Genomic DNA, 26,750 nt, shown 5'->3' on the forward strand with positions numbered 1-26,750 from the left:
AGAGTGGAAGGTGTACAAACACATGTGCCAGCCCTGACACACAGTAAGGATTAAGTTAATGCTGACAAATTGAGAATAGGACGCCTTCTATTCCAAAAGGCGCAGGCCTTTGACTAGCTTGGATTTGGGAGGGAGGGAGAAATATACGATTGGTTGGAAGAAGGAGAGAAAGAAGAAAGGGTGAGAAAGGGAAGAGAGGTGAAGAAAACAATTTACTACAGATACCCAAACATCCGTCAGAATTGGATCCATAAAGCATGTATTTTCATGCAAGTGTATTTCACTCTAATCTGGGATGATAGCCCAGTGGGCACATCATTTGGCTGGGATCTATCTTTCATTACCCATTGCCACATAACTAGCATAGACCCCTGAAGGAAGGACGTGAAGGACTGATCATTTTCTTGAGGAAGGATGAAAGCATATCTGGAAGTCTTAGTCTGGGCACCGGGGGAAAAGCATCGAGACATTTGGTTCTTGGGGGCATGACAAAAGTGGGGAAGCCCCATGGAGCCAGCGAGGGGAACGCAGAACAAAATCAGGTAACTTTCTAAAAACAGCACTGCATAAGGATGGGGCTGGCTGCCTGATGCACAGGGCCTGGCCTTCGGAGCTGCAGAGATTCAAATCTTGGCTCTTATTTGCTGTGGGAGCTTGAGAAAATGCTTCTGCTTCTCTGAGCATCAGCTTCCTCATCTACAGAAGAGGGGGAGAATACAGACCTTGCAGAGCTTTTGTGAATATCGTGTTCATTCCGCAGCTCGTTGTGGAGGGCCCGCTATGTGCCAGGCTTTGTGGCACGGCTGGGGATGCCTTGGTCAAGAAAATATTCCAGTGCTTCTCCTTCCTGGAGCTTGCATTCTAGGTAATGTACAAAGTAGAGCAAGAGAAGCTGCTGGCACAGAGCCTGGGGCAAGGAAAGCACAAAAGGTGTCAACAGATATCACTCCCACCCTATCCCCCTTCACAGGGCCCCCCCCCACACCTACACACACACACCCAGCCCTCCTCGCCATACAGGCTGGCAGATCTGTATGGCTCTGAATACCTCTCCCCAATCTCCACACCACAAAGGTGCGAGCTTCCTCCATTTTCAGCAAACATCCTTGAAAACCAAGCTCTCTCCTGTGGACCAGGAGCTGGAGAAGGAAGCCTAGTGCGTGGAGCCCCGGGTTTCCAGGACGGGAATCTCAAGCCCAGCTTGTAAGGGATCGCTCCCAGTGGGTCTGGTCTCGGGTTTGGTTCTTTGTCCTTCTCAGAGGTTCTCCCCCATGGCCTGTGTTTGATGCATGAGCTCCCGTCACTTGGAAACACACACAGTTGTATGTGGTGCTTTTTTTTTTTTTTTAAACACCCAATCTTTGTGTCTGTGCAAAGCGGTGCACAACCCCCCAGACCTCCGTCCTCCCCTCCCCTTCCCCAAGCCCTTTCCCAGGCCACTTCCCCTTGTCAGCATGACTGCCCTCTCTCCCACATGTCCGGCTCTCCCAGGGGGTCTTCCAGTGTGTGGCGCGCCCTCTTCACCATGTGACCCTCCTCCGCTGTCACCCTCTCGCCTGGATGGACCTGTCATTTTTTCATTATCGTCACCACCCCAGGCCCAACTTGTCCTCCGCTTTCCTGTTTCCAATTAAACCTCATTCTAACAGGAATCGGAGGCCGCGTTGTTCTGCGGTCTCGAGAGAGGAAAACGACAGCATGCGGAGGGCGGGGGATTCCCACTGAGCAGCCTGGTGGACTTGGCCAGAGGTATTGTGGGGGTGGGCTCCAGGCGGTGGAGACCCCAGGGCAGATGGAGTAGGCGAGCGAAGTTTGTGGTGGGTGTGGGGCGGGGTGCGCTTTCCTTCCTTGTCTCGTGCTTTCCTTTCACAGCCGCGGTTCCTTGGAGCCCTAACATTCCAGTTCCCAGAGCTAATTTTAGGTTCTTGGGACTGGCTTGTTCTGACCCTGGCCCCCGCCTTTCCCGTTCACTCCGAGTATTCATTCTGACCCTCTGGCTCACGCAATCCACACTCGCTCTCACTCTCAAAGGAGGGAGGAATTATTGTAACCCAGGTCCCCCCAACCAGCTCAAAGACCCTCAGGAAGCAGGAAACTGAATAGAGGGGACGTGTGGGATGGGAATCCTGGAAGGACGAAAAGGGAGGGTAGCAACTTCCTGCCTCCAAATAAGGAGATGATGTTTATGGCCAAGCTGCAACTGTCTTAGAGATTCTAAGAGAGAGAGACTACAAGGGAGGATGGAGGGGCGGGAATGAGAATGAAGACAGACAGGGGGATGCCTGCCACTGCTTCCCCCCACACCCCCAGTATTTACACAGCACGTGAACCTGAGCCTGCTGGCGTGGCCCAGCTCAGAATCTCACTGGGTTCGCCCATCACAAGGTAGAAATTTCACTGCATTTTAAAGTGGAAAAGACAGTTGTCATCTTGTTCGTGCCTCTCCTTCCACAGTGGGGGGAACCGAGGCTCAGAGAGGAGATGCGACTTCCTCAAGGTCGAGTCTGAGTGCGAGTTATGCGAGGCCAGAGCCGGGGCCTCCTGCCCTCCAGCTCTGGGCTTATGAGACACCAGGCTGCCTTCCAGCTGTGGTTCAGGTCCATTTCTTGTCGTTTGAGAGCAGGTCCCTGATTCCTCCGACATCACCAGCAGTGGGGCCATGGGTGCCTCCCTCCCAAGCACACAGCACAGCCTTTGGCTGCCCCTTGACGGACGGTGAAGTGGAGACTCTGAGAGGAAGGGAGGTCCATGGGGAAATGAGCAGCCCACCTGCCACGGGCCCCAGACTGGGTGCGGTGAGCACTTACAGAGAAAGAGGGAAATGCCATTTCTGTGCTTGATCTTTGTCTCTGCCAGTGCATCAGGAAAGTTAATTAAGAACTGGATCTTCTACACCAAATTTTGGAGACATTAGGCGTCAAACCCTCCCTGACCAGCATCAGCAACTGTCTGCTCCCCTCACAGTCTTCCTGACTATTTGAACTTGCTTTTTCTCTGCCCTGAACTCCTACCTACTTCCTGCCCTCTGTTTTGGACCTTGGGCTTTCCTCACCTGGGGAAGCAAATATAAGGTTCCCGCTGGGGCGGAATCTCCCAGTGACTTCATGGGGACCTCTCAGTCGCCCGGCCACTGGGGACCCCAGCCACTCTTTTGATGTGCTGGATCCCCACGTCAATACCGCGTGGCTAACAGCATGCTGATGGACTGTCTGGATCTGAGTTCCAGCTCTGCCTCAGTTTCCACATCTGTAAAATGGGAATAATCAGTGTAGGGCTCTTGTGAAGAGAGTTCACATGATATCTACAAGTGTAAAAACTCATTAAGCAGGAATCTTAAGATTAGGGCACTTTATTCGTTTACTATATATATGTTATACTTGAAAAAAATTAAATGAGTTCATACATTTAAATTAGTTCATACGTTTAAAGTACTCAGTGTCTGGCACAAAGTAAGTACTCAGTAGTGATACTTGTTGTTATAGTAGCTATTATTATTTAACCTTGATCTCTCTGAGAACTGATACTCCTTGTTCCTAAGTATTTAGAGTAAAGATAATCTCTCAGATATGACTCATGCTTTCCAGTTGACTGAGCACTTTGCCACGCATTCTCTCACTTTTGGTTATCACAACAGCCCTTTGAGATGGCTACTGTTGTCCCCCACTTTACAGAAGGGGAAGCTGAGGCTCAGAGATGGAGCTGACTTGCCAAGATCACCCAGCCAGTAAGTGGAGAATCAGGATGTGCCCCCAAGTCCGCCCTTCCTTGCTCTGCCCATCAGCAATTCTGCTCTCAGATCCAACCCGACTTCCTGGTTAGACACCAGGTCTCCCAGAACCTGGGGATTTCTGTGTCCTTAGGGAAGTGACCTACGCAAGGTCCCATGGCTGAATGGGACGCCAAAGCCGAAATAGAACCCATGTCTCCTCAATTTCCAGTCTGGCAATATTTCCGCCGCAACCTTTTATCTTGTTGGCCTGTTTCCAATTGAGATGCATTATAACAAAGAGAAAGACTTTGGGGCTTGTTTGTTTTTCCCACTGAATTAAAGGAAAAAGCCATTGCATCAGGAATTGGGATCTATTAGAGCTTGGGTGAAGAACAGACGGACACGGGGCAGGAAGGTTCCAGTTCATATTCCACTGGTACAACCACAGTGCCTGTCATTCCAGTCACTTCTCTTGCATCATGCATTTCAACCTCCTGGCTCATTCCTTCTTCAGGAAGATGGCACCCTTTGGAATCCGTGAGATGGGGAAAGCAATGCTAAGACACCCATCCAAGCCCTCGCTGTGGTGAGAAGGCACTGGGATGCTGTTGGGAGTCAATCCACTTCTCTGAGTCCTTCAGAAGCCCCACAGGACTCTGCTTTCAGGTTTCCCTACCCCACCCTGATCGCCTCCTGATGCAGTTATTTTAAGGAAAGTTCCACAAGGCCAAACCTCACAGGGACATTGATGTTTGAGGGTTTGGTTCTTCCTGCCTCCCGTTGGAGACTGGTTTTGAGGTTGTTTCGCTGAATCACTCGGCAAAAAGTAAATAAATACATGGAGGAAGGAAATCTTGCTCCAAAGGAATTCTGTTGCCTTTCCAAAGAAACAAAGCACTGTCATCACCAAAGGAGCCTGCAGGACCCAACCTCCCTGGGATCATGCTTCATCCTCGGGGTTCCGAGGCCCCCCCACCAGAGAAGAACCCGCCCAGTCTCTCTAAGTGGTGCTCAACTCTGGGCTGCCAACCCTCAAAGGCAAGCTGGCCGCGTCCCAGGGCCTCTGGGTGGCCCGACCTTGCTGTTGTCTTCCCTCCCTTCTCCCCAGGATAGGAGAAGAACCTGGAGTGACCTGCGCCTGGGGCCTGACATCCTGGGAATGTGCTGGGCTTCCTTTGGGAGTTGCCACCCTTTCTGGCGACTTGTGCACAGGGCTTCCACAGGCCACTCCTTGCCTCTCACTCATGTCCCATTACTGCCCTGGGCTCTTCTCTCCATAAAAAGCAAAGAACACAAAGCTCTTGCTAATCGACTGGTCCAGTCCCCTCATCTTGCAGACATGGAGACAGAGGCCAGACGAACAGCAGCAGCTGACCCCGGGTCCCACGGCACCTTTGTGCAGAATCCAGGCTAGAACTAAAGACAGAGAGTCAGTGGACCCCGACCTCCAGAGGCTGGCGGCAGCCGCCGTTCTCTGGGTGAGAGAGCTGGCTGGGCCTCCATGTGCCCTGGGAGCTCCCCTTGCTAGGGGGAAAGGGCAGAGAAATGGGAGATTGAGAGAAATAGTCAATTTGCAGCCTTCTGACCAGCTTTGAAGTTTCCTGGTCCATCACTGTGCGTAGAGGCTTCTTAAAACATCTCACTGAGCATCTCTTTTGTCCCACTCAAAATCCTTCCATTGCTTCAGTCCATTCCCAGTATCCCCGGCATTCAAGGCCTTCCGACATTTTCCCCTTCTTCTCTCCCGCTCTGTCTTAACCCTGCCCCTCTGAATGAGTGGTGGAGGCAGAGGAACCAAATTCTCTGCCTGGTGAATCCCAGGACCGTGGGGAGTGGGCTGGGCGTGGATGTGCCCACGGGTACCCTGCATGTGCCTCTGTCAACCTCTCCTGCTGTGTTGGAAGGAAGGCCAGCTCCCAGAAGCACCACCCCACACCCACTCCAAGCCCCTGGCCTAGTCGCTCACCATCTCTGAGCCTCACTTCCTCAGTGTGGGATATGGCTCCCCCGTCATCCCATTGGGGGGAGGAGAGGTGATGGTGTAGCTTAGGGACAAGTAAAGCTCCTGGCACATGGAAGTGCTCAGGAAACGTGGCTTCTCTCCTCCTTCACCTGAACTGTGGGGCGGAAGGAGAGCTCCCTTCTGGAATGTTTAGACTGAAGTGAAAGAGGGCCTCAGGGATGTGCAAGGCGTTGGCCGGTGGTGGGCGTGCACGAGGCAGGCAGGCATGGGCGGGAACCTCTCTCCTCACCACCAGCTCTGTCTAGACAAGCGCCTCAGAATTGCCGGATCTCGAGGTCGGAAGGAACCACCTGTCCCAAAGGTCAAGTAGTCTTGTCAGAGGCTGATTCAAAAACAATCTTCTGTTAGCTTTTCCGTGATCCCTAATTTCATACCAGTCAATCATCCCAGGATCGGGATTTTCATTCTCAACTCCTTGTTGCCAAGCTCATTCTATGCATCCTGGGCTTTCTCACATTTGGTTTCATTTAATCCTCTCCAGAGCCCCCGAGTATGACCATCCTTTCACTGTGAGGGAATTAAGGGTCAGGAAGGTTAAATAATTTTCCCAAGGCCGCAGAGCGAATAATTTCCTTTCACAAATATTTATTGAGTGTCTAGTATGTGTCAGGTAGGCCTGGAAATAGGGCAGTAAGCAAGGTAACCTGGTTTCCCAACTGATTCTGGAACTCTTTCTGCTTCCTTTTGCTTGCTGCCTCTTCCGTCTGGACTCCACAACTAAATACGGGGCTTGGACAGCTTAGAAAGACATTAAGAGGTTGGGATATAATCTTTGAGGAAGGCTTGAAACCATGATCAGTGGCTCTCCACAGAGACAGTACCGTCCCTCAGAGTGCAGTTTGGAAACTGGTGAGCAGACTTTTGATTGTCCTCACAAGCCACGGGCACGATGGGCACATAGTGGGAAGGACCAGAGATGTGCACGGGACAGTCCTGCACAGCCAAGAGCTGTCCCGCATCCCAAAGGACCCTTGAGTATCCCGCCAGACACCAGATATGAGTGGGTTTATAATTATCCAAACCTAGAACCTAACTCCACATTAAATTCAAACACAGAGCGTTTGAATAGGGAGCAGTTTTTGTCAATTCAGGGAAGATTCCACTTTGTTTGATTTGAAACTTACCAAGAGTAGTTGATCATTTTAAAAAATCACGTCATCACGGCAACCCCACCCCTGGCCTTTGAGTTGCTAATAAAACGTCGGAATCCGTGAAATTCATGGCGATTCTATGCAGAACTTCAGGGGTCAGACTATTTCACTGTGTCTTCCAGTGTAGCCGTGGGCCAGTATTTACAAAGGGAAGCATGTAATTTTTTTTTTTTTTTTTTTTTTAAAGATTTTTATTATTTCCTTTTTCTCCCCAACACCCCCGGTACATAGTTGTATATTCTTCGTTGTGGATTCTTCTAGTTGTGGTATGTGGGACGCTGCCTCAGCGTGGTTCGATGAGCAGTGCCATGTCCGCGCCCAGGATCCGAACCAACGAAACACTGGGCCGCCTGCAGCGGAGCGCGCGAACTCAACCACTCGGCCACGGGGCCAGCCCGAAGCATGTAATTTTATTATAAATTATTTCTATTTAATTTCTCCTTTATATTTTAATCAGGGCACTGTATTAATTTTTTAACGTTGTGTATATAGGTATGAAATTTCATTTCAGCATTGTACAAGGGGCATTACAGGATATTGGTTACAGAAAGGGGCATTGGGTGTGAGAAGGTGGGGTGGGGCCATGGCAGTAGGTGCAGGGTCACCACTTACAGCAGAAGGGCAATGAGCTCTTCTTTGTCACTTTGTCACTCCCCTGAGGATAGAGGGTGGAAGCTGTGCTTACGGGACTTGGAGTAGATTTGGGCATGATTTCCTGACCAAGAAAGCTGCTTGTCGTTAGAGTAGATTGCTGAATGGAGAGAGCACTGAGGTCGGCATCAAAGATGTGAATTTGAATCTTGGTTCTGCCACTTCGTGGTGTTAAAACTGGGCAAAGCCACCCTGGCCTTTGTTCCTACGTGGTAAAGGGAGCACCTTGGACCAGAGCGAGGTGATCTTGTGATGTAGCATTCCATGGCTCTGGGATCAGTCTTCGAGGGCTCTCAAGATTCCTTCTGCTTCTGGAACAGGCAGTGCGGTGGGTCTGGAGGCAAAGAGGTGGAGGAGACAGGAGTATCCACCCAGATTGAATCTGGGCATGCCACCTCGGACAGGCCATTTTATTTCTCTGAGCCTAGGTTTTAGCCTCAGCAAAATGGGAATTAGCATAGTTCTACCTTGTTAGGGTTACGGTGGCATTTGGGGTTAATAAGATAGCTTCTGCAAAAGGTACTAGGATGGAGGGGGCTGGCCCGTGGCCGAGTGGTTAAGTTTGTGTGCTCCACTTCGGCAGCCCACGGGTTCACCAGTTTGGATCCCGGGCGCAGACCTAGCACTGCTCATCAGGCCATGCTGAGGTGGCGTCCCACATAGCACAACTAGAAGGACCCACAGCTAGAATGTACAACTATGTACTGGGGGCTTTGGGGAGAAGAAGAAGAAAAGAAAGAGGAAGATAGGCAACAGATGTTAGCTCAGGGCCAATCTTTAAAACAAATGGTACTGGGCCTCAGTAGTTCTCTGTAAATGTTAGATGTTAGTTCCTCTCCTCTGACCTCCCCCACCTTCCCCATAGTCCCCAGACGGATTCCAAACCTCTGCCCCTGCCCTGCATTCCCGTCCCTTCCATCCCACAGCCAGGCTGGGGAGGGAAGGAAGCGGAGTCGTGCTGAGTCTCCACCTTGTCCTCGCACAGAGAGCAGAGGTTAGAAGGCCCCCTACGCCAGGGAGTTTCCACTTCCCTCTCTGGCCAGCTGTGGGGTCTGTGGGGAGAAAAGTGACTAAGATCGAGAGAATTTCTGGAGTCCTCTCTGGCCCTGGCCCAAGGCCCTGTCACTGGGAAAAGCAGTTTCTCAGCCTGGAGAATCTGGACAAGGGCTTGATCGACGGCACACGGAGATGCTCAACTTCCCTTGCAGTGAGTGCCAACGTGCAAAGGCATCACAGTGTGAACTGCAAGGTATGTTCAGACAACATTGGAGAACCTGTCAGAATTCATAACGTAGATCTGAGGGAGGGGAGGGGAGCCAGGTGGAGGAGCTAAGACAAGGCCAGATCTGGGAGATCCTTGCTTGTCTTGCTCAATGCCTGAATCTTCACGTGGCACGGGGACTACAGCCCCAGAGGATGACCCAGTTGGCTTGGGGAATGTTCACTAGTCCAGACTGGAAGGACGACCAGGGTGTAGGGAAGTGGGAGGAAACACAGGCGCCCACCACCAGACAGCCCCTCTCCTGCAGCGCCCCCTACAGGGCACCCTTGGTCCCAAAGCCTTCAGATGGGAGCTCCTCCTGTCCAGGCTGGCTCCGGAGGCCTTGCTCCCACTGAGGGGCAAGAGAGTCAGGTCAGCTCTTCCAGAGCCATTTTATTCCAGCGGGCATCAAGACTTTCTTCTAGGGAAGTGGTTTGCCAACTATGCCCGGCTGAGCCGTGGGGAAGCGTCTTAGGATGAGGGGGAGGTTGAGCTGACAGGCCTGGGGCTCCTGACCCCGTGTGACAGTGGACATTGGTGACTCGGAGCTGAGGAGACACAGTCCTGCCCACAGGGACCCGCCTTCCAGTGGAGACTGACAGTCAAAGAAGAGCGTGAGGGACTCCATCCATGGGCTTCAACTTGAGGTGTCTGGGGAGGGAGGAGGGGGCTAGGAAAGGCTTCTGGAGGAGGTGAGGCTTGAGAAGAGTCGTGAAGAAAGAACAAGGATCAGCTACTTGGCGAGGAGGTGAGGAGGGCGTTCCAGGCTGAGACGGCAGCTCATGCAAAGCCCTAGAGTTGAGGCCACCACCACGGCCTGGGGGCTTCAAGTAGTTGTGGGAAAGTATGAGAATGAAAGGAACCGCTTTGGAGTCAGACGCTCCTGTGTTCAAATCACTGCTCCGCTGCCTGCAGCCCGTCACCCTCTCTGAGCCTCAGTTTCTCACCCGTAAAATGGGGATGATTCCTCACCAGAATGTGAGCTCCATGAGGGCAGGTCCTCATCTCACTTGTTGGCTCCTGTAAGCCCAAGGCCTGGAACAACGCCTGGCCCAGGGTGATCCCTCGGGCTGTGTTTGCTGAATGGATGACTGGATGAAGGCCACATGGCCTTAAAGTGTGTGGTACAGAGCAGATGCTCAAGAATAGAGAAGCTTTTGAAGTGTGGGGTTCACCATGGAGCATGGGTTCTGTAGATGGGAATGATAAGATGGTGGGGGCCTCGGATGCTGGAAACGTGAACTTTTCTGTAAGCAGGGGGCGCAGCGGAGGTCTCTGACGGGCCCTGGAGTCACTAGTGTAAGCCCCTGCTGGGGAGTCTGATGGTCCCTGGAGCCCTTCTTGTGCTGGAGCCAATCTTCCCCGAGACCCTTCCCAGGAAGCTCCCCACGTGTCATTGTCACAGGGCAGTCAAGGTCTTCCGGAGGCGCCTCTGGAGACAGCCTGAGTCAGGAATTGGGAATTTCTGCATGTGATCCAATGCCGACCCCTCGGGTTGGTCATGGGACTGGGAAGAAGCACCCACTGCCTGACTAGAAGTCACAGGACCAGCATCCACAGGCCTGCAGGACCCATGACCTTTGACCTTTCCATGTCAAAGGTCTTGACCCTCCCAGGTTCCAGTGTTTGGTTTGCTTTGAGGAGAGAAGGGCTCAGGCTGAGATGGGTGGAGCAATGCTGCCGATCACTTCTGTCGCATGTGTCTTACTTGGGGGCCCTGGGGCTCCTCTCGACCTCAGCTGGGGCTCTCAGGTTGGGCTCACCACCAGGAGGAAATCCATGTTCTTTGGGCCCAACCCCTCACCCTTCTCACGGCTTAAGCAGCCATGGCTTTCCCCAGAGTCCTCAGCTTCCGCCTTGATGGGTCCTGGAGCTTCCACTCCCTTCCCTCCATTTCTCTGCTCCTACACCCCTGCATCAGGGAAGCCAACTCATGCGCTCCCCACAGCAAAACGGGGTGTCCCCCGCACGTTGTGCTTCAGCTTTGCCCGGCCCCGTCTCTGCTTCAGAGCCTCTCCCGGATGCAGAAGAGATGGACGAAGGAATCAGGACTCCAGAGCGAGTATAAATTATTGGTCAAGAGCATGGGCTCCCTGGTTGTGTGCAAGCTAGGAACCAGAGGGCTCTTCTGAGGGCTGCTATGAGGATTCAGTGAGACGAGGCCTGGAGAGGGGTGGCAGAGAGCTGGCACCTGGCAAGTGCTCAGCAAAAAGGCGGGTAGTAGCAACAGTAGTAGTAGTAGTAACAGTGGTAGTAGTAATCATAGTAGCAGTAGTGGCAGTGATAGTGTTAGTAGTAGCAGTAGTAATTGTAGTAGTAACAGTAGTAGTAGTAACAGTCGTGGTAGTAGTAATAGGAATGGTAGTAATAGTAGTATTAGCAGTAGTAACGGTAGTAGTAGTAGTAACAATGGTAGTAGTAATCATAGTAGTAGCAGTGGCAGTGATAGTGTTAGTAGTGGTAATTATAGTAGTAGCAGTAGTAATTGTAGTAGTAACAGTTGTGGTAGTAGTAACAGTTGTGGTAGTAGTAATAGGAATGGTAGTAATAGTAGTATTAGCAGTAGTAACAGTAGTAGTAGTAGTGATGGCCGCAGCAACAACAGCAGCATTAGTAGTAGCAGTTTTTTTATCATTTACTGAGGTAGAATGAGAGGCGCTAGAGAAATAAAAATGTAGGAACACGAAGACACCTAAGGAACTGCAGTCAGGCAGTTCAGATCTGCGTCCTTGTCCTGAGGAGACCACAGGGAGGCTGGGGCCAGAGACAGGCAAGCCCAATCACACGTAGTTCCGTAGAGGAGGGGAGCTCATAACGGAGCAAGATTTTGGAAGTGAGGAGGAGGCTGCTAGGTGAGGAGGAGGGAAAAGGATGTTCTAAACTGAGTCAGTGGCTCCGAAACAGCAGCCCTGGGTAGCTGGCGGACATGGACCCATATTTAGAGAGCAGAAGCCTGGCACTGTATACAGTCAGTGCATAATAAAGGCTTACTGATGTTCCTGGAGTTCCGCTCAGAAAGGATTCTGTCCACTGCCTAGGGAAGCTGCATTCAGGCAATCATTCAACAAATATTTACTCAGTATCTACTAAACTGTTTTTCATTAAAGACTATTTTTTTAGAGCAGTTTTAGGTTCATAACAAAATTGAGAGAAATGTACAGAGATTTCCCATATAACTCCTGCCCTCGCACCTGCATAGCCTCCCCCATGGTTAACGTCACTCAGCAGAATGGTACATGTGTTACCAAAGATGAACCTACACTGATGCATCGTAATCTCCCGTCCATAGTTTGCGTCATGGTTCGGGCTTGGTGTGCATCCATCGTTGTAGTATCATACGGAATATTTTCACCGTCCTAAAAAGCCTCTCTGCTCTGCCCATTCGTCCCTTCCCTTCCCTTGTCCCCCAGCAACCCCCTGAGCTTTTTATTGTTTCCGTAATTTTGCCTTTTCTAGAAAGCCATATTGTGATTTTTAAAAATTATTTTATTGAGGCCACGTTGGTTTATAACATTGTGTAAATTTCAGGTAGACACTATTATATTTCAGCTTCTGTATAGACTGCATCGTGTTCACCACCAACAGTCTAGTGGCCGTCCACATCATCTGCACGCGTCCCTTCACGCCTTTACCCTCCTCCCCACCCCCGTCCCCTGGCAACCGCCAATCTGTTCTCCATATCTATGTGTTTGTTTGTTTATCTTCGACATATGAGTAAAATCATATGATATTTGTCTTTCTCTGACTTACTTTGCTTGGCATAATACCCTCAAGATCCATCCATGTTGTTGCAAATGACATGACTTTGTCTTTTTTACGGCTGAGTAGAATTCCATTATATGTATGTATGTATGTATTATATACCCCATCTTCTTTATCCATTATCCATTCATCCTTTGATGGGCAGCTAGGTTGCATCCAAGTCTTGGCTATTGTGAATAAGGCTGTGATGGACATAGAAGTGCGTACATCTTTTCAAATTAGTGTTTTCATGTTCTTTGGGTACCCCGAAGTGGAATAGCTGTATCAAATGGTATTTCTATTTTTGATTTATTGAGAAATCTCCATACTGTTTTCCATAGTGGCTGCACCAGTTTGCATTCCCACCAGCAGTGTATGAGAATTGCCTTTTCTCCACATCCTCCTCAACACTTGTTCTTTCTTGTGTTTTTAATAATAGCCGTTCTGATGGATGTGAGGTGATATCTCATTGTAGTTTTCATTTGCATTTCCCTAATAATTAGCAAAAATCTTTTCATGTGCCTGTTGGCCATCTGTATATCTTCTGTGGAAAAATGTCTGTTCAGATCCTCTGCCCATTTTTTGTTTGGGTCGTTTGCTTTTTTGTTGTCGAGATGTGTGAGTTCTTTATATATTTTGGAAATTAACCCCTTCTCAGATGTATGTCATATAGTTGGAATCACACAGTATGTAGCCTTTTCAGACTGGCTTCTTTCACTTAGTAATATGCATTTAAGTTTCTTCCACATCTTTTTGTGGCTTGATAGCTCGTTTCTTTTTAACACGGCATAATATTCCATTGTCTGGATGTACCACAGTTTATTTAGCCTTTCGCCTACTGAGGGACATCTTGATTGCTTCTAAGTTTTGGCAGTTATAGATAAAACTGCTATCCATGTGCATTTTTTTGTGTGGACGTAAGTTTTCAACTCATCTGAGTAAATACCAAGGAGAGCATTGCTGGGTCACATGGTAAGAGTAAGTTTAGTTTCATAAGAAACTGCCAAACTGTCTTCCAAAGTGGCTGTACCATCTTGCATTATACCCAGGAATGAATGAGAGTTCATGTTGTTCCATAGTCTTGCCAGAATTTGGTGTTGTCAGTGTTCCAGATTTTGGCCATTCTAATAGGTGTGTAGTGGTGTCTCATTGTTGCTTTACTTTGCATTTCCCTGATGGCATACGATGTGGAGCGTCTTTTCATATGCTTATTTGCCATCTGTCTGTCTTTTCTTGTGAGGTGTCTGTTAAGGTCTTTGGCCCGTTTTTAAGATTTTTGTTGTTTGTTCTCTTATTGTTGAGTTTTAAGAGTTCTTCGCATATTTTGGAGAACAGTCATTTATCAGATGTGTCTTTGGGACGCTTACCACGTTTTCCCCTTGCTTCATTGGCTGTTTCTTCTCAGTCTCCTCTGCTCGTTCCTGACCATCTCTCTACCTCCTCACATTGGCTGGGGGCTGGGGTCAGGGCTCAGTGCTGTCCTCTTCTCTTCTCTACTTGTCCCCACACCTTGACTTCTTTGTTCATCTCATGCGGTGGCATGGTTTTAAAAGCCAAAACTCCAGGCTCGTGTATGCAAGGTTGCTATGCAGTGTCTCCTTGGGACATCTGATAGGCATTCAAGTTCACTTGTCTGAAACTGAATTCCTGATCTTCCCCCCAAACTCACTTCTCCCTCAGCTTCCCCCTCCAAGGTAACTTAGGCAGCTCCGTCTTCCGCCCCAAACCTTGGAGCCTTCCCAGAATGCTCCTTCTCTCGCTGTCCCTCCTCATTCCCAATCTAATCCATCAGCCGATCTACGATCCTTACTGTCAAAATCTGTCCAGCATCCAGGGTCTGACCAGCTCTCACTGGCTGTTGCTGTCACCTTCTAACTTGTTCTCCTGCCCTCATCCACTCAGTATATGCCCAGCAGAGCAGAATGACCCTGAAAAATGTAGATCTGCCCCTCCACTGCTCCAAAACCTCCTGTGCCTCCCATCTCACATTGAGTCAGAGGCAAAGTCATTGCCGGGTCCAACCAGATGCTACATGATCTACACCTCCTGTTATTTCTACACCACTCTATTATTTCTCTGACCTCATCCCCACAACGTGAAAGGGACTCAGAGCCAAAGGAGCCCAGGCACTGGCTGTAGTTTGAACACCACAGGTGTCCTCTAACTTCAGGGCCATTTCCTTTGCGCTCTCCTGCCTGGAATGATCTCCCACATACTCACCTGGCTCTACCCCTCACCCAGTTCAGATTTTTACTCATCACTTTCTCAAGACCTTCCCTGGTCACACCATTTTAACTTGAACTCATCCCAATCTATGGCATTCCCTATCCCCTTCTTCTGCTTTATTTTTTTCTGTAGCCCATGGCCCAGCTAACACACTATATAATGACATATCTGTATGTCTATTGTCTGTCTCCTGCCTCATCTACCTTATTCACCACTGTATCTCTAGCACCTAGAACTGGGCCAGCATGTAGCGGGTGTTTAAAGAATGGATTTCTGAAAGATACCACTCGGGATGTTGACACCACCCTGTCCCCTCTCCAATCCTGGCTCGTTGTCTTGAATTCCACGTGCGAGTGTTGGCTCTCACTGCATACAGGGACGTCCTCAGACTCTCATCAAACAGATGCCTATTTGGCCCTGACTAGTTGCCCCAAGAGAAGCTTGGCATCCCAAGTTTGACCTGGGACTGCTCACCTCGCTCCTGTCTCCGACCACATTTCAAACCCTGCTAATGCCTATCATCTGCCAGAGCGAGGCTGGGTTGGGGGTTAGGCCTACAGTATTGGAAAGCAGGACTCTTCAGGTAAATCTAAAGTGACACAGTCCAAGAGAGCAGAGCAGGGACAGCTGTTTGGAGAGGGAATTAGGGGGAGGGGCAGAATGTCCCGGAGGTTGCAATAAACCACAGGGCAGGGAAGCCCAGGAAAGGGGACCCAAGAATGTCACTGGAATGGAGTTCTGGTCATCCACTAAGCCAGAACAGTGCCATAGGCTGGCTCAGGAAGACTGGGGGACACAAAGGTCACAACTGTTCCTGGGGAGGCATCTGAGCCAAAGAGCGGGCGCTGCTAATGTTCCGCTGGGGTTGACCCTGTGTCGCTTATGGGCTGCCTCCATGCTGGCAGAGGATAAGGCGTGGGTCCATTGCCCGTAGTCACTCTGTTCCTAGCTTGGTAAAGGCACTTTGCACACAACTCTGTCAGTCTAAGCATCTTCCACGTGGTGTCACGATTATCTACATGGCAGTCAGTCTCCTCCCCAAAGATAGTGAGCCCTAGGAGCTCCTCTTGATTTCCCCAAGAATGAGCCCAGGGCCTGTAACATAGATAGTATTCCTAAATGTTGGATGGATGGATGGATGAATGAATGAATACTGCCATTCCCCACTCCAAGGAAAGGAAGGGGAGGAATCGATTTTGTTACTGTTGGTGTTAGACACACTTCATTGCACCCTGATCATACCCCCGCTAGTTCTTGCTTTCACAACAGTCCTTTCTAAGGTGGTTGCTGTCAGCGTTGTTTTACTGATGAGAAAGCTGAAGCTCAGAGAGGGTGCCATCTGCCCAAGCTTATAGGGCTTGAAGGTGGCAGAACCAGCGTTTGAAACCAGAGCTGTGTAACCTCAAGTCCCATGCTCTTTCTGGGCCACTTTCTCTTGAATGAAGAGTTATGGAGCATCTGCTATGAGCAGGCTACTGCTGTAAGACACCTCGGGTAGGTTGTCCTGTTTAATCTCCATGTTATCCCTTTTCACACCGTTACCTACCTTGCCCAAGGGCATCCAGCTGCTAGTTTCAGAGCTGGATTCAAACCCAGCTTTGTTTGATCCCAACGTTAAGCTCTTTCCACTGCACCACAATCCCGGGCCCCGAGGCGGTGCCCAGGCTGGTGGACTCCTGGTGATGGGGCCAGGCTGTTGAGAGCAAGGCCTCAGTTTGCTTCTCCCTTGCACCTGTTAACTTTGTGCTGTCCCAGCTCTGCAAATTGTGCCCAATGTACACTCCCTCTGGCCAGGCCCAGGGGAGAATCACAGAAATCAGTGGCCATGGCAGGCCCAGGGCAGGTCAGTCTCCACATCTGGAGGAACAGAGCCAAGAGCACGCCTCCCCTCAGACAGTGGCTCCTGGGCTGATCTCTGGGCGCTGGAGGCCGCTAGCTGCAGGGTTCCAGCCTTGGCACAGAGGATGCAATCTTAGCAGGATGCGGGGTGATTGGGAGCTCAGGCTCTAGAATCTGAGTTCTTGGGTTCAATGGCTACTCACTGGCTGTGTGATCTTCATTTGGATCCTCCTTCCTTCTGAGCCTCATTTCCCTCGTCTGTAAAATGGGGTTAGTAAGAGAACCCATCTCATAGGGTCACAGATCGGATTAAAGGAGACGATACTGATAATGTGTTTGCAACAAAGCACTGTACCAGTGTCCAACCAATGGCAGTCGCAATTATAACCATTTTTTAATACACTTGGGTTAAGAAAGACTAAACAATTTCTTAAGCCACCAGTGAATGGGGAAAATAATCCAGACCTCATGGACACCACCTCCCACCTTTTTCTTGGTTTTGAAACACGAACACCAGACCTGGAGTCCAAAGACCCAACTTCAGATGTGGCTGGGTGGCCCCCAGCAAGTCATTCCACCTCTCAGTCTAGTCTGACTCAATTGAAAAAGAAAAGTTGCGATATTGGAAGCTGCCCTGTTTAGCCCCCAGGATTCCCATGAGGCGTGAATGAAATCGTGGATGTGGAAATATTATGTAAAGCGTCAAATGCTGGAGAAAAGTTAGCTATTATGCTAAGCTGGTTTTCCTTTCTTGTCCCCACCCCACCCAGGCTCTCCCCAGCCAGCAAGCCTACCTCCCCCCATTTTTGGCTCTCAGCTGCCCTGGAATCTCAGCTGACTCCCAGAAAGGATTCGGAGCACAGCACAAATTGTCCAAAGGTTGCTTCCAAAGCCTCCGGCGGCTGAGGCTGGCCCCAGCCCTTCCTCCTTGAAAAGGTCTGGCCTAATGGGAAAGAATGCGGGCTGGCAGTTCAGTCCCATTTGAGTCCACAAGCAGGCCCAGAGCCTCTGCTCTGTGCCAGGTGCTGGGCACCGAGGATCAGGGGATGAGCAAGATGGTCTCTGCCCTCCGAAGCTCCTAGCCTAGTGGAGAAGCAGTCACATCACAGACAAAGACAGTACGGTGCAATAGGATAGGATAGTGCCATGACTGGGAGCCCAGAGGAGGGCACTGTCTGTTGCTTGGGAGAATCAGAGAAGGCTTCCTGGAGGAGGCGACATCTGAGAGGAGCACAACCCTCACCCAGTCATGTCCAAATAGGAAAGCCGTCACGTACTAGAACCTCCTCCTCCCTGTGGTCATAGACTTGTCAACACTCCACACTACAGGAAGCTTTAAAATGTTATCTCATCCAGGTGTTATTACAAAGAGGCTCAGAGAGCCAAAGCAACTTTCTCAGGTCACCCAGCTAGGGCTGCTGGAAATATTGGGCAACTTTTATGAAGAGCAGTGTTTCTTCTTGGGCATCCATTTCCAATCAGAGCAACTCCCTGGGAAAGGACACCAATCGGTCTTAAACATAAATCCAGAGGGAGAATCTTAGAGCTCCCCTTTCTTCTGCCCATTATCCTTGCACAGCACTTTACAGTTTTCACAGGCTGTCACAGACCTCCCTGTGGGACAGCTATCATTTAATCTATTTTACAGACAAGGAGACTGAGGCTGGACAAAATCTTTAAGATGTGAGCGTGGAGCTGAGAACTTGATTTCAGAAGTTAGGGATCCCTGCGTCAACGTCATGATTTCCACCTGGAAGGTCCGTTTTAATACTTAGGAGTGTGGAAATATTTCTTTACCGTCTCCTCTTCTCCCTGTCATTCTTATCCTTTTATAAAAGTGCCTTCTAAGAAGCAGGAATTACCAGTTGGCACGTGGCTCAGTGTGGTCTCTGGACTTGTTCTGTCTTTTCTACCTTTTGGTCCTGCCTCCATCATCCCTCTCGTCCCTGCCTTCACAGCTGACTGTCCCTCTCTCTTTCTGTGTTTGTCTCTCAGTCTGTCTCTCCAGTACTTCTCTGCCTCTCTGTCTCTGTCTCTCTCTTCACCATCCTTTCTCTCTCTGTCTCTTTCCCTCTCTCTCTCTCTTTTCTGTCTGTCTCTCTCTCTCTGTCTCTTTTTCTGCTGTGTGTGTGTGTAGGTGTCTATCTGTCCATCTCTGTCTCTCTTTTCTCTCCTCCCTGTCCCTTCTCCTCCCAGGAAGGCTATGCAGGTATCCAGAGGCACCAGGTAGCTTTGCTATGACCAGCCCAGAGTTGCACAGTGGCTGCCTCTTGCAGAACTCTCTGGTTCCCAGCCCCCAGTTCCTGGGCCAGTGGGAGGGGGGAGCCACCAAGAAATCTGACCGGGCCCCTGCTCAAAGCTGTGCATTCCCTTGGCAAGAAAGGAAAGAGAAGTTTCAGAGAAGAGACAAGCAGGAGGCACTGGTCAGTGACGGTCTACCTCCCAGCCGCTCCATCCCCTAACATCTGGTTTGAGGGACGGTGGAGTCCAGCCCTCCAGGTGAGTGGCCTGAGGCTGGATCAGCTTGCAGGACAGATGGGCAGTGACTTCACAGCAGGCTCAAGCAAGATGTTCAGAGGGCGTGGATGGAGAAGCAGGCATCGATGTTAGTAAAAAGCAGAAGTCCAGGCTCTGTCTGCTCTGGATGGAGCTGGGTGCTGGGAGCTCAGGGTTTAGAGGGAAAGGACCGGAAATCCAACATGCCCTTCATCCCTACCAATTCCCATCCCAGCTCCTCCCATTCATAGCAGCATGCCTCTGGACCACTGGACTTCCTTCCTTGGCCCTTAACTCCTTACCTGCCAAATGGGAACCATGATTCTTCCCTCCCTGAGTGCCTGTAATAGTCACTTCTCTAAACGATCTAGACAGAGCTTGGCAGGTGCTGGGCTCTCAGTGCACCTTGGTCCCTTCCTCTACCTTCCAGAAAGCCTTCCTGGACAATCCCTTATCCCCCTGCTTTCCCACTGTCTGCTCCCAACAGCTCACTGTTTGTCTTTACCGCCCTGCTGGTCCTTCCTCCAGGCTGCCTCACTGCACAGGCAATAGCCACACCATTACTGTTACTGCTATTGCCGTTGTTGTTGTTGTTCGTTCTCAGACTGTTTTCTGCTGGTGCCTGTCCCCTCACTGACACCGTGAGCCACTGGTTCCTGGCGATGTGTCTTACACTAAAGGGGAAGCACTCACCATAGAGGTTTGGGTGAAAGCATGGACTTGAGGGTCAGCTGGACCCCGGTTGGGATTGGACCTTCTCTGCCTATTAGTCATGTGCGTGGGCAATGACGTACCTGTAATATAGCGATAATGGGGGCAGGATTGGGCCCTAAAGATGAAATATGGTAAAGAGCTCTGCACAGTGGGCACGCAGTGAGCCGTCCGTGAATCAGGGGTCTGACTTGCAGCTGTTATTACGCAGCATCTTGGCTCCCTTGGTGCCTAGCACAGTGCTGGGTCTAAGGTGCTAGGCTTTCAGTAAGCAGAGATGGAATAGAATGGAACAGATGTCATGGATCGATTGTCTCCACCGGTGACTTTTCTATTACAGTTTGGTGTGGGCAGGGGCCCCCTGGGAAGGCCCAGCTTCCCAAACTCAGAAAGCTTTCAGGAAGCATCCAGGGCTGCCACCCATTTCCACATTTAGGGAAAGATGAGGCCCCTAAAACAAAAAGTGTTTTGCTTAAACTTCTGGGAAACATGTTCATAGAGTTGTTTGTTCTCTATTAACACAAAGAGGAGCTAGGATCTGGGCTTCATTGGTCCCCAATTCCTGAGGGGAGGGTAGTGAGGTACCAGCCACTCTCTGACAGCAGGTTTGAACAGAGGAGAGGGAGTGAGAGCAAGGAGTGGCCTGAGAGGGCACCAAATCGGTCACCTTGTTAATAATCCCTTCATCAAGGTGGCAGAGTGCATCCTATTCTTTTTGAGAAGTTCGCTTGCCCAAGATCACACAACTGGAAGTACACAGAACTGAGATTTCAACCTAGGTCTGCCTGGACCCCCCAGAGCTGGATTTACCATGATACCTGCTGCCTCCAGATGTCACCAAGTAGAAAAGGGGCCCTAAAGAAGAGGCTTAAACCCCAGGAAGACCAACTCACCACCTCCCCCGGGTGCCTCAGTTTGCCCAGTCTCCGAGACAGAAGGAACAGGGCTGGTGGGGGCAGCTGGAAGAAGCTGACAGCCCAGGTGGGTGCTCGAGCTCACCTGTGCTAACTGGAGCCCACAGTGAGGGAGAGCTAAAGACCCTGGTCACCTGAAGCCCGGGGATACCGACAGCCCACTCCGTCTGCTGCAGTGGGAAAGTGCTTTCTCTCTGCAGCTCTCGTTTTCAAACATGCAACCAGTTTGGTGACATTCTCAGAACCCATGAGACTTACATGTTCTCTAGCAGGTCAGGGGCTGCCGGCAGCAACAGCTGGCCCAGCCTGCAGCCTCTCTCCTCCGTCCCGCTCTTCTCCTGATGCTCCCTCCCTCTCCCCTGCCTCTTATCTTGCTTCTCCTGTGTGCACTGCCCCTCTGCCCCTCTCATTAGAAGGGGATCTAGGTTACCAGCTGGCTTGGGGCACTGGGACAGGTCAGAGTTGTCTGCAGAGGCCAGTCAAGAATTGTTCCTTTCGTCCTGTCCTGCTGGTGAGACACTGAATGCTCAGAATCAGAGCCAGAACAGGTTAGGCATCAGACCACTTCAATTTCCAACACGGGCCCACCCACTCCACCAGCCCTTAGGAATCAGTTAGCAATTTCCTCTATTTCGCAAAGCCATGTATGCATCATCCCTTTATACCATGCAGGGGGTTACTGAAACAGCTAGCATTAAAAATGCTGATTATCTCATATTGATCAACTGATTGATAGTTGTAGAGGTCTTTGATTAATACAAAGGGTTTGATTGATTTGTAATTATTCTTTTTTGTCATAGGTTTTTTTTTTTTTTGGTGAGAAAGATTGGCCTTGAGCTAACATCTGTGCCCGTCTTCCTCTATTTTGTACGTGGGTCACTGCCACAGCTTGGCTAGATGGGCGGTGTGTAGGTCCACACCCAGGATCCAAGCTCATGAACCCCAGGCTGCTGAAGTGGAGCATGCAAACTTAACCACTATGCCACCAGACTGGACCCTATTCATTATTTTTTAATATACAAGTAGCTGTGCTACTTTGGGTAAGTCACTGAGGGTCTCTGTTTCCTCCTCTATAAATGGAAGTTGTGTTTCACAGGGTTCTCATGAGGATTTAATGAGCTAATACTTACAAAATACTTAGAACGGTTCCAGGGACCTGGTAACTTTTCAATGTTAGCTGTTTTTGTTGTTTGTGCTGCTGTTAATGTCATGAATAGATGGAATATCTTAAAGAACGCTGTGCCTTGTGGGAGACCTGGCAATAGAGTAGACTGTCTGCAGATGAGAAAATCAGCCCAAGGAGGTGAAATGGGCTTTGCACTCGGGCAGAGCAACATTCACTTCCCAGTGCCCTGCTTCCTCGCTGGGCCCCCTCGGGTAAATCGCTTTGCTTCTCTGAGCCTCTGTTTCCTCATCTGCGAAGTGAGACAGAGCGAGTCAGCGCTTGGCCCAGAGGAGACATTCAGGCAACAGCTTCTGTGGTGACAATGACCATGTCCCTTCCCACTCCTCCTGACCTTTCTCCCTTTGCCTCCGCTGCCAAGCTAGCAAGTATTGAAGGTTTGATTTGAGCCAGCTCTCCTGCCCTTCTGTCCTCTGGGTCTTCTGGAAGTTTCCATAAGACCCTATGAGAGCCAAGCCCGGGCCCAACAGCCACTCTGGGCTCTGTGGTATTTTAACTTCCTGTCTGGTAAAATGGAAAGTTTTAAATGAGAAAGATAAATATCTGGGTTAAAAAATGAATTTCAGATTGGCTTTATCTTTAAAGTTTATCAGTGGGGCTTGGAGCACTTTTCTATAATCTGGTCCACACCAGACTTTGGGAGGATGTTCCTTAAAGAAACCCTGTGAGTAATTCGTCCATAGAGTGAACACTGTCTCCCGCTAATTCATCGTTGGTGAATAAAGGCTTGTATTAATGCTTAGAGTTCTGGTTAGTAAGTTTTTAAAAGCGTGACCCACAAGGGAAGGGCACAGACTAGTATGATATAATGGTTAAGAACTGACCTCCAGAGCCACAATCCTCAGTCTTGAGTCACAGATCTGGCACTTTCAGCAAGTAGCATGACCACTCTGTGCCTCAGTTTCCTCATCTGTAAAATGGGGGCAGTAGTATTGCTGTGTGTGGTTGTGTGGGGACTGAATGAGTCGAGCAGAGTAAAATGCTTGACCAGTTCCCCTAAGTACCAGCCTGTTACCGTCTCTGCGGCACCACCCCTCCTCTCCCCACTGTTTTGGTGGAAGACCCTGGGGACCTATTCTTGAGGCCCAGGATGGAGAGCCAGAGTCTCTCTTGTTCTCAGCCACCTGGAAATAAAATTCACCCAAACCCACATGGGAACATTTATCTACAGGGCTCAGCCTCGTGGGCCCCAACCCTCTCCTTCCATCCCTTTTCCTGCCCCCATGAGACTGTGATTTTTAGCTCTCAGAGAAGCCCAAGGTTGGCACGGACCATCAAGGTCATGGCCTGTGACCACTCTTTGGATGCTAAGGTCTGTTGGCTAACTCTCTTCAAAGCCGCCCTCCCGTCTGCCCTCGAGTGCCTCGGTGACGAGAACTCATCACATCCTGGGCACCCCACCTCACCTCTGGAAGGTTTAACTGGGAGCAAGCTTCCTCCTGACCTGAGCTCAACTCTGAGTCACTGCAGACACAACTCTGATCAGATCATCCCTCTGCTCTTTCCTCGTTGCCCCCGGGATTATGGCCCCACGCCTAAGACTCCTCACACCCGTCGTCTGCAGCTGCACCCCTACCCCCAGCCTTACGCTCCAGGCACGCTCCGGGTCTCACCTATTTTTAAACGTTGCTGACTGTTTCACAACTCCATTACTTTGCATATGCTGTTCCCTCTCTCTTCCCTTCTCTGACTGACAATCTCCTACACATTCTCTAAGTCTCAGATCAAAACCCATGTCCTCGAGGAGCCCTGCCAGCTCCCCAAAGGGTTTCAGTCTCCTCCAGTACTTCTCGTTTTGCACCGTAATCATCTCTTCACAAGTCTGTCTCCCCCACTGGTGGCAGCTCCTTGTTTGTTTTCAACGCTGGACCTCCCGGGCCTGGTTAAACACCTGCAAAGCATGGGCGTCCAGAAAGGATTTACCCGGTGACCACGTGAGGACTTAGTGGCTGGTTATTCCAACCACTAGTGCAGGTTCCCTCCCTCTTCACATGACTGCCCTTCAAATATTTGAAGACAGGCCTCATGTCCCCTGGAAATCTCTTCTCCGAGCTCACGACCCCAGTTCTGCCAGCCTCTCCTTATATGATGTGCTTTCAAGTCCCCTTCAGCCCTGTGCCTCTCCTCTGGACAAATTCCAGATCTTTCGTGTCCTTAATCAATGTATGTCTTCCAAAGCTGAACCCTCGGCCCCCGTGGTGGCCTGGCATGTGCAGGGGCCGGCAGGACTGTCCCCACTTGTTCTGGGTGTGAAGTGACTCATAGCATGGAAACAACACTGACATTAGAACCAGCTGGACCTGGGTTCAAACTCTATTTCTACGTCCATCAGCCATGTAACCAGAGTGATAAAACTCAAAATATTTAAAAACCGCCATGGCCCAGGAGTTGACCAGTCAGCTATGGCTGTACAGCAGGCTCAGAAAATCCCTGCTGTGCCCGATGTTATCCCTCTAGTTTTTGGATCATGGGATGGGGTGGGGGGTAGTCAGGGTAGCAACTAATTAGCAACCATTACAGAAATATCTGGATATTTTAACAGCTGGTGCAGCCACACCTGTGTGTACCGTCTGGATATCAGCCCTGGATATAGCCAGATTCGAGTGTCTGCAGGGCTCTGAGCCTCAGTTTCCTCATCTGTGAAATGGAGTTGAAAGTAGTACTTGCTGTTGGGGTCTTTGAAGGGACGTAGAGTAACACCCCTCTTCCCTGACAAAACTCGGCACTAATTAAGGAATAAGGAAAAGGAGTGAGCAGATGGGGATGAAAATGTCACCTTCACAACCTGAGGCAGGTTACGTTAGAAGGTTTGGCTTATATCTGTAGGGGGGCGGGCTCCTAACTGACCCCATGACTAGACCCACTCCCCTTCAAGGTCACAGGATGCCCTGGACCAGGATCAGCCTCCTCTGTGGTGGGTTCTCCACCACAATGTGGTCCCCACCCCCCCCCCCCCCCCCCCAGTCCCCAGCCTCACCTCTGTCACACCTTATGCTCCAGCCTCACTGAGCTTTTTGACAGTTCCTAAACGCGCCCGCTCTCTGATGACCCAACCCTCACCTGCTGTCCTTTTTTTTCCTGGAGTGCTCTGTCTTCCCTTCTCTGGCAGACAAACTCCTACTCGTTTATTAAAACTGGCTCACAAGTCCCTTCCTCCAGAGCCTAACCCTGCCTTTGAACTTAGACTGGGAGCCCTGGATGTCGTGCTTTATCCTGGGAGCAGTAGGGAGCCCACAGGGAATAACCTGATGGGATGTGCTCTTACGGGAAATCAGATCTCAGGAAGAATTTTCTTTGTATCCAGAGCCATGCGGTGAGGGCTTCATTCTGGCACTCTGCATCTACCCGTGGGGGGAGGCGGGGGAGAGATTCCGCCAATGAGGTGCTTTTCTCTTCCATCCGGTATATTCAAAAGTCTTTCCATTTCTATTTCCCGTGGGGGCCCTGTGTTTCTCGTTCCTGATGAAATAAGTGTGGATTCAACTTAAGAGACATAGTGTCCACACTGTGGGAGTGTGTTTTTCAGCCTTGTGCAACTGTTTCTATTACCTCTGGTAATGGAGTTGCTTAGGCCTGAGAATTCTGCCTCCCAGGGAGGGTCGTTCCCTCCTAGGTTGGTGACAGATAGAGCGGACTGGAGACCCCGTGCCTCTCAAGTCCGTAGGTGAGCTACAAAGATAAGAAGAACTTCAAGAAAAGGACAGATGTAGAGTGCTTAGCGCACAGTGCCTGCTAGAGTAAACATTAAACTAGTAATAGTAGTTGTGGTTATTATGACTGTATTAGGGTAATTAATGCTCAGTTGCTACAACAGACGAACCCTTGAAATCTCAGTGGCTTACCACAGTAAAGGCTAACTTCTTGCTCATGTGACATCGGATATGGGTCAGGCAGTCCTCCCCATCTGGTGACCACACCATCTGGAACATGTTGACTCCACGGTCACCACCGCAGGAAAGAAGGGGCTGCATGACCTCTTAACTGCCTCTGCCTGGAAATGACACCCAGCCCCTTAGCTCATAGTCCATCAGCCAGAGCTGGTCAAAGGGCCCACGCCTGACTTCAGGGGAGGATGGGAAAGGTAGAGAAGCACGGGGTGTATGGTGGTTAATACCATCTCTGCCACGATATTTAGGTGGGTAGGAATAGATTTGCTCCCTCATCTCATTTCAAAAAGATTTGGGAACAATGAGACTATGAAGAGAAAAGATTCATAAGAATGGCTCGGTGACGTGACTGAGCCCCACTGATCCTTAGTTTCCTCTTTGGCAAAATGGGGATGCTAAGAGTACCTCCCTCGTGGGGTTGTTGTGAGGTTTGGGTGATGAATATGACAGGACATAGGACCAGGCTATCATGGCCTATAATAGGCCATGTGTTACATATTATATGCCAATATGATATATAACCTATTATGACTGTTCTATAAAAATATTAGTTGGGTCCAGTGCTCAGCTCAAATTGGCTCTTCGGGTCTATAACATTATTGAACATATTGAATTTAGCATACACAAAACCCTGAGCTGTTGTTTGAAATTCTCTCCTTTCTATGCTCTGTAGCTGGTTTTTTGGACCCATTGATTTATTTTCAGAGAGCTGTGTCCGCTTCCTTACTGGTGTGACCAGGGTCTGGCACACTGCCTGGCCCTGAGCTGGTCCTCAGTTCGTGTTTGGTGAGTAAACAGTGGGGTAGCATTTGAGTTTGAAATTGAAGAATGCACAAGCTTCAGGAGAGTGAGGAAGGGACTGGCAGAGTCTTTGGGTCTCCTTCAAAGGAGGCTACAGGATATGTTGGGAATCTGGGCCCTTGGCTTCTCAAAATAGCAAATATTCTGCTTCTGACTT

General features: G+C 50.1%; 1 protein-coding gene across 1 annotated transcript in view; it reads left to right on the forward strand.

Moving 5' to 3' along the window:
- SYN3 (synapsin III) overlaps positions 1 to 26,750 on the forward strand; it is a 453,079-nt gene that overhangs the window by 238,998 nt on the left and 187,331 nt on the right. The window lies entirely within an intron of this gene.

The sequence above is a fragment of the Equus quagga genome, chromosome 19 (assembly GCF_021613505.1).
Source record: "Equus quagga isolate Etosha38 chromosome 19, UCLA_HA_Equagga_1.0, whole genome shotgun sequence".
Lineage (NCBI taxonomy): Eukaryota > Metazoa > Chordata > Mammalia > Perissodactyla > Equidae > Equus > Equus quagga.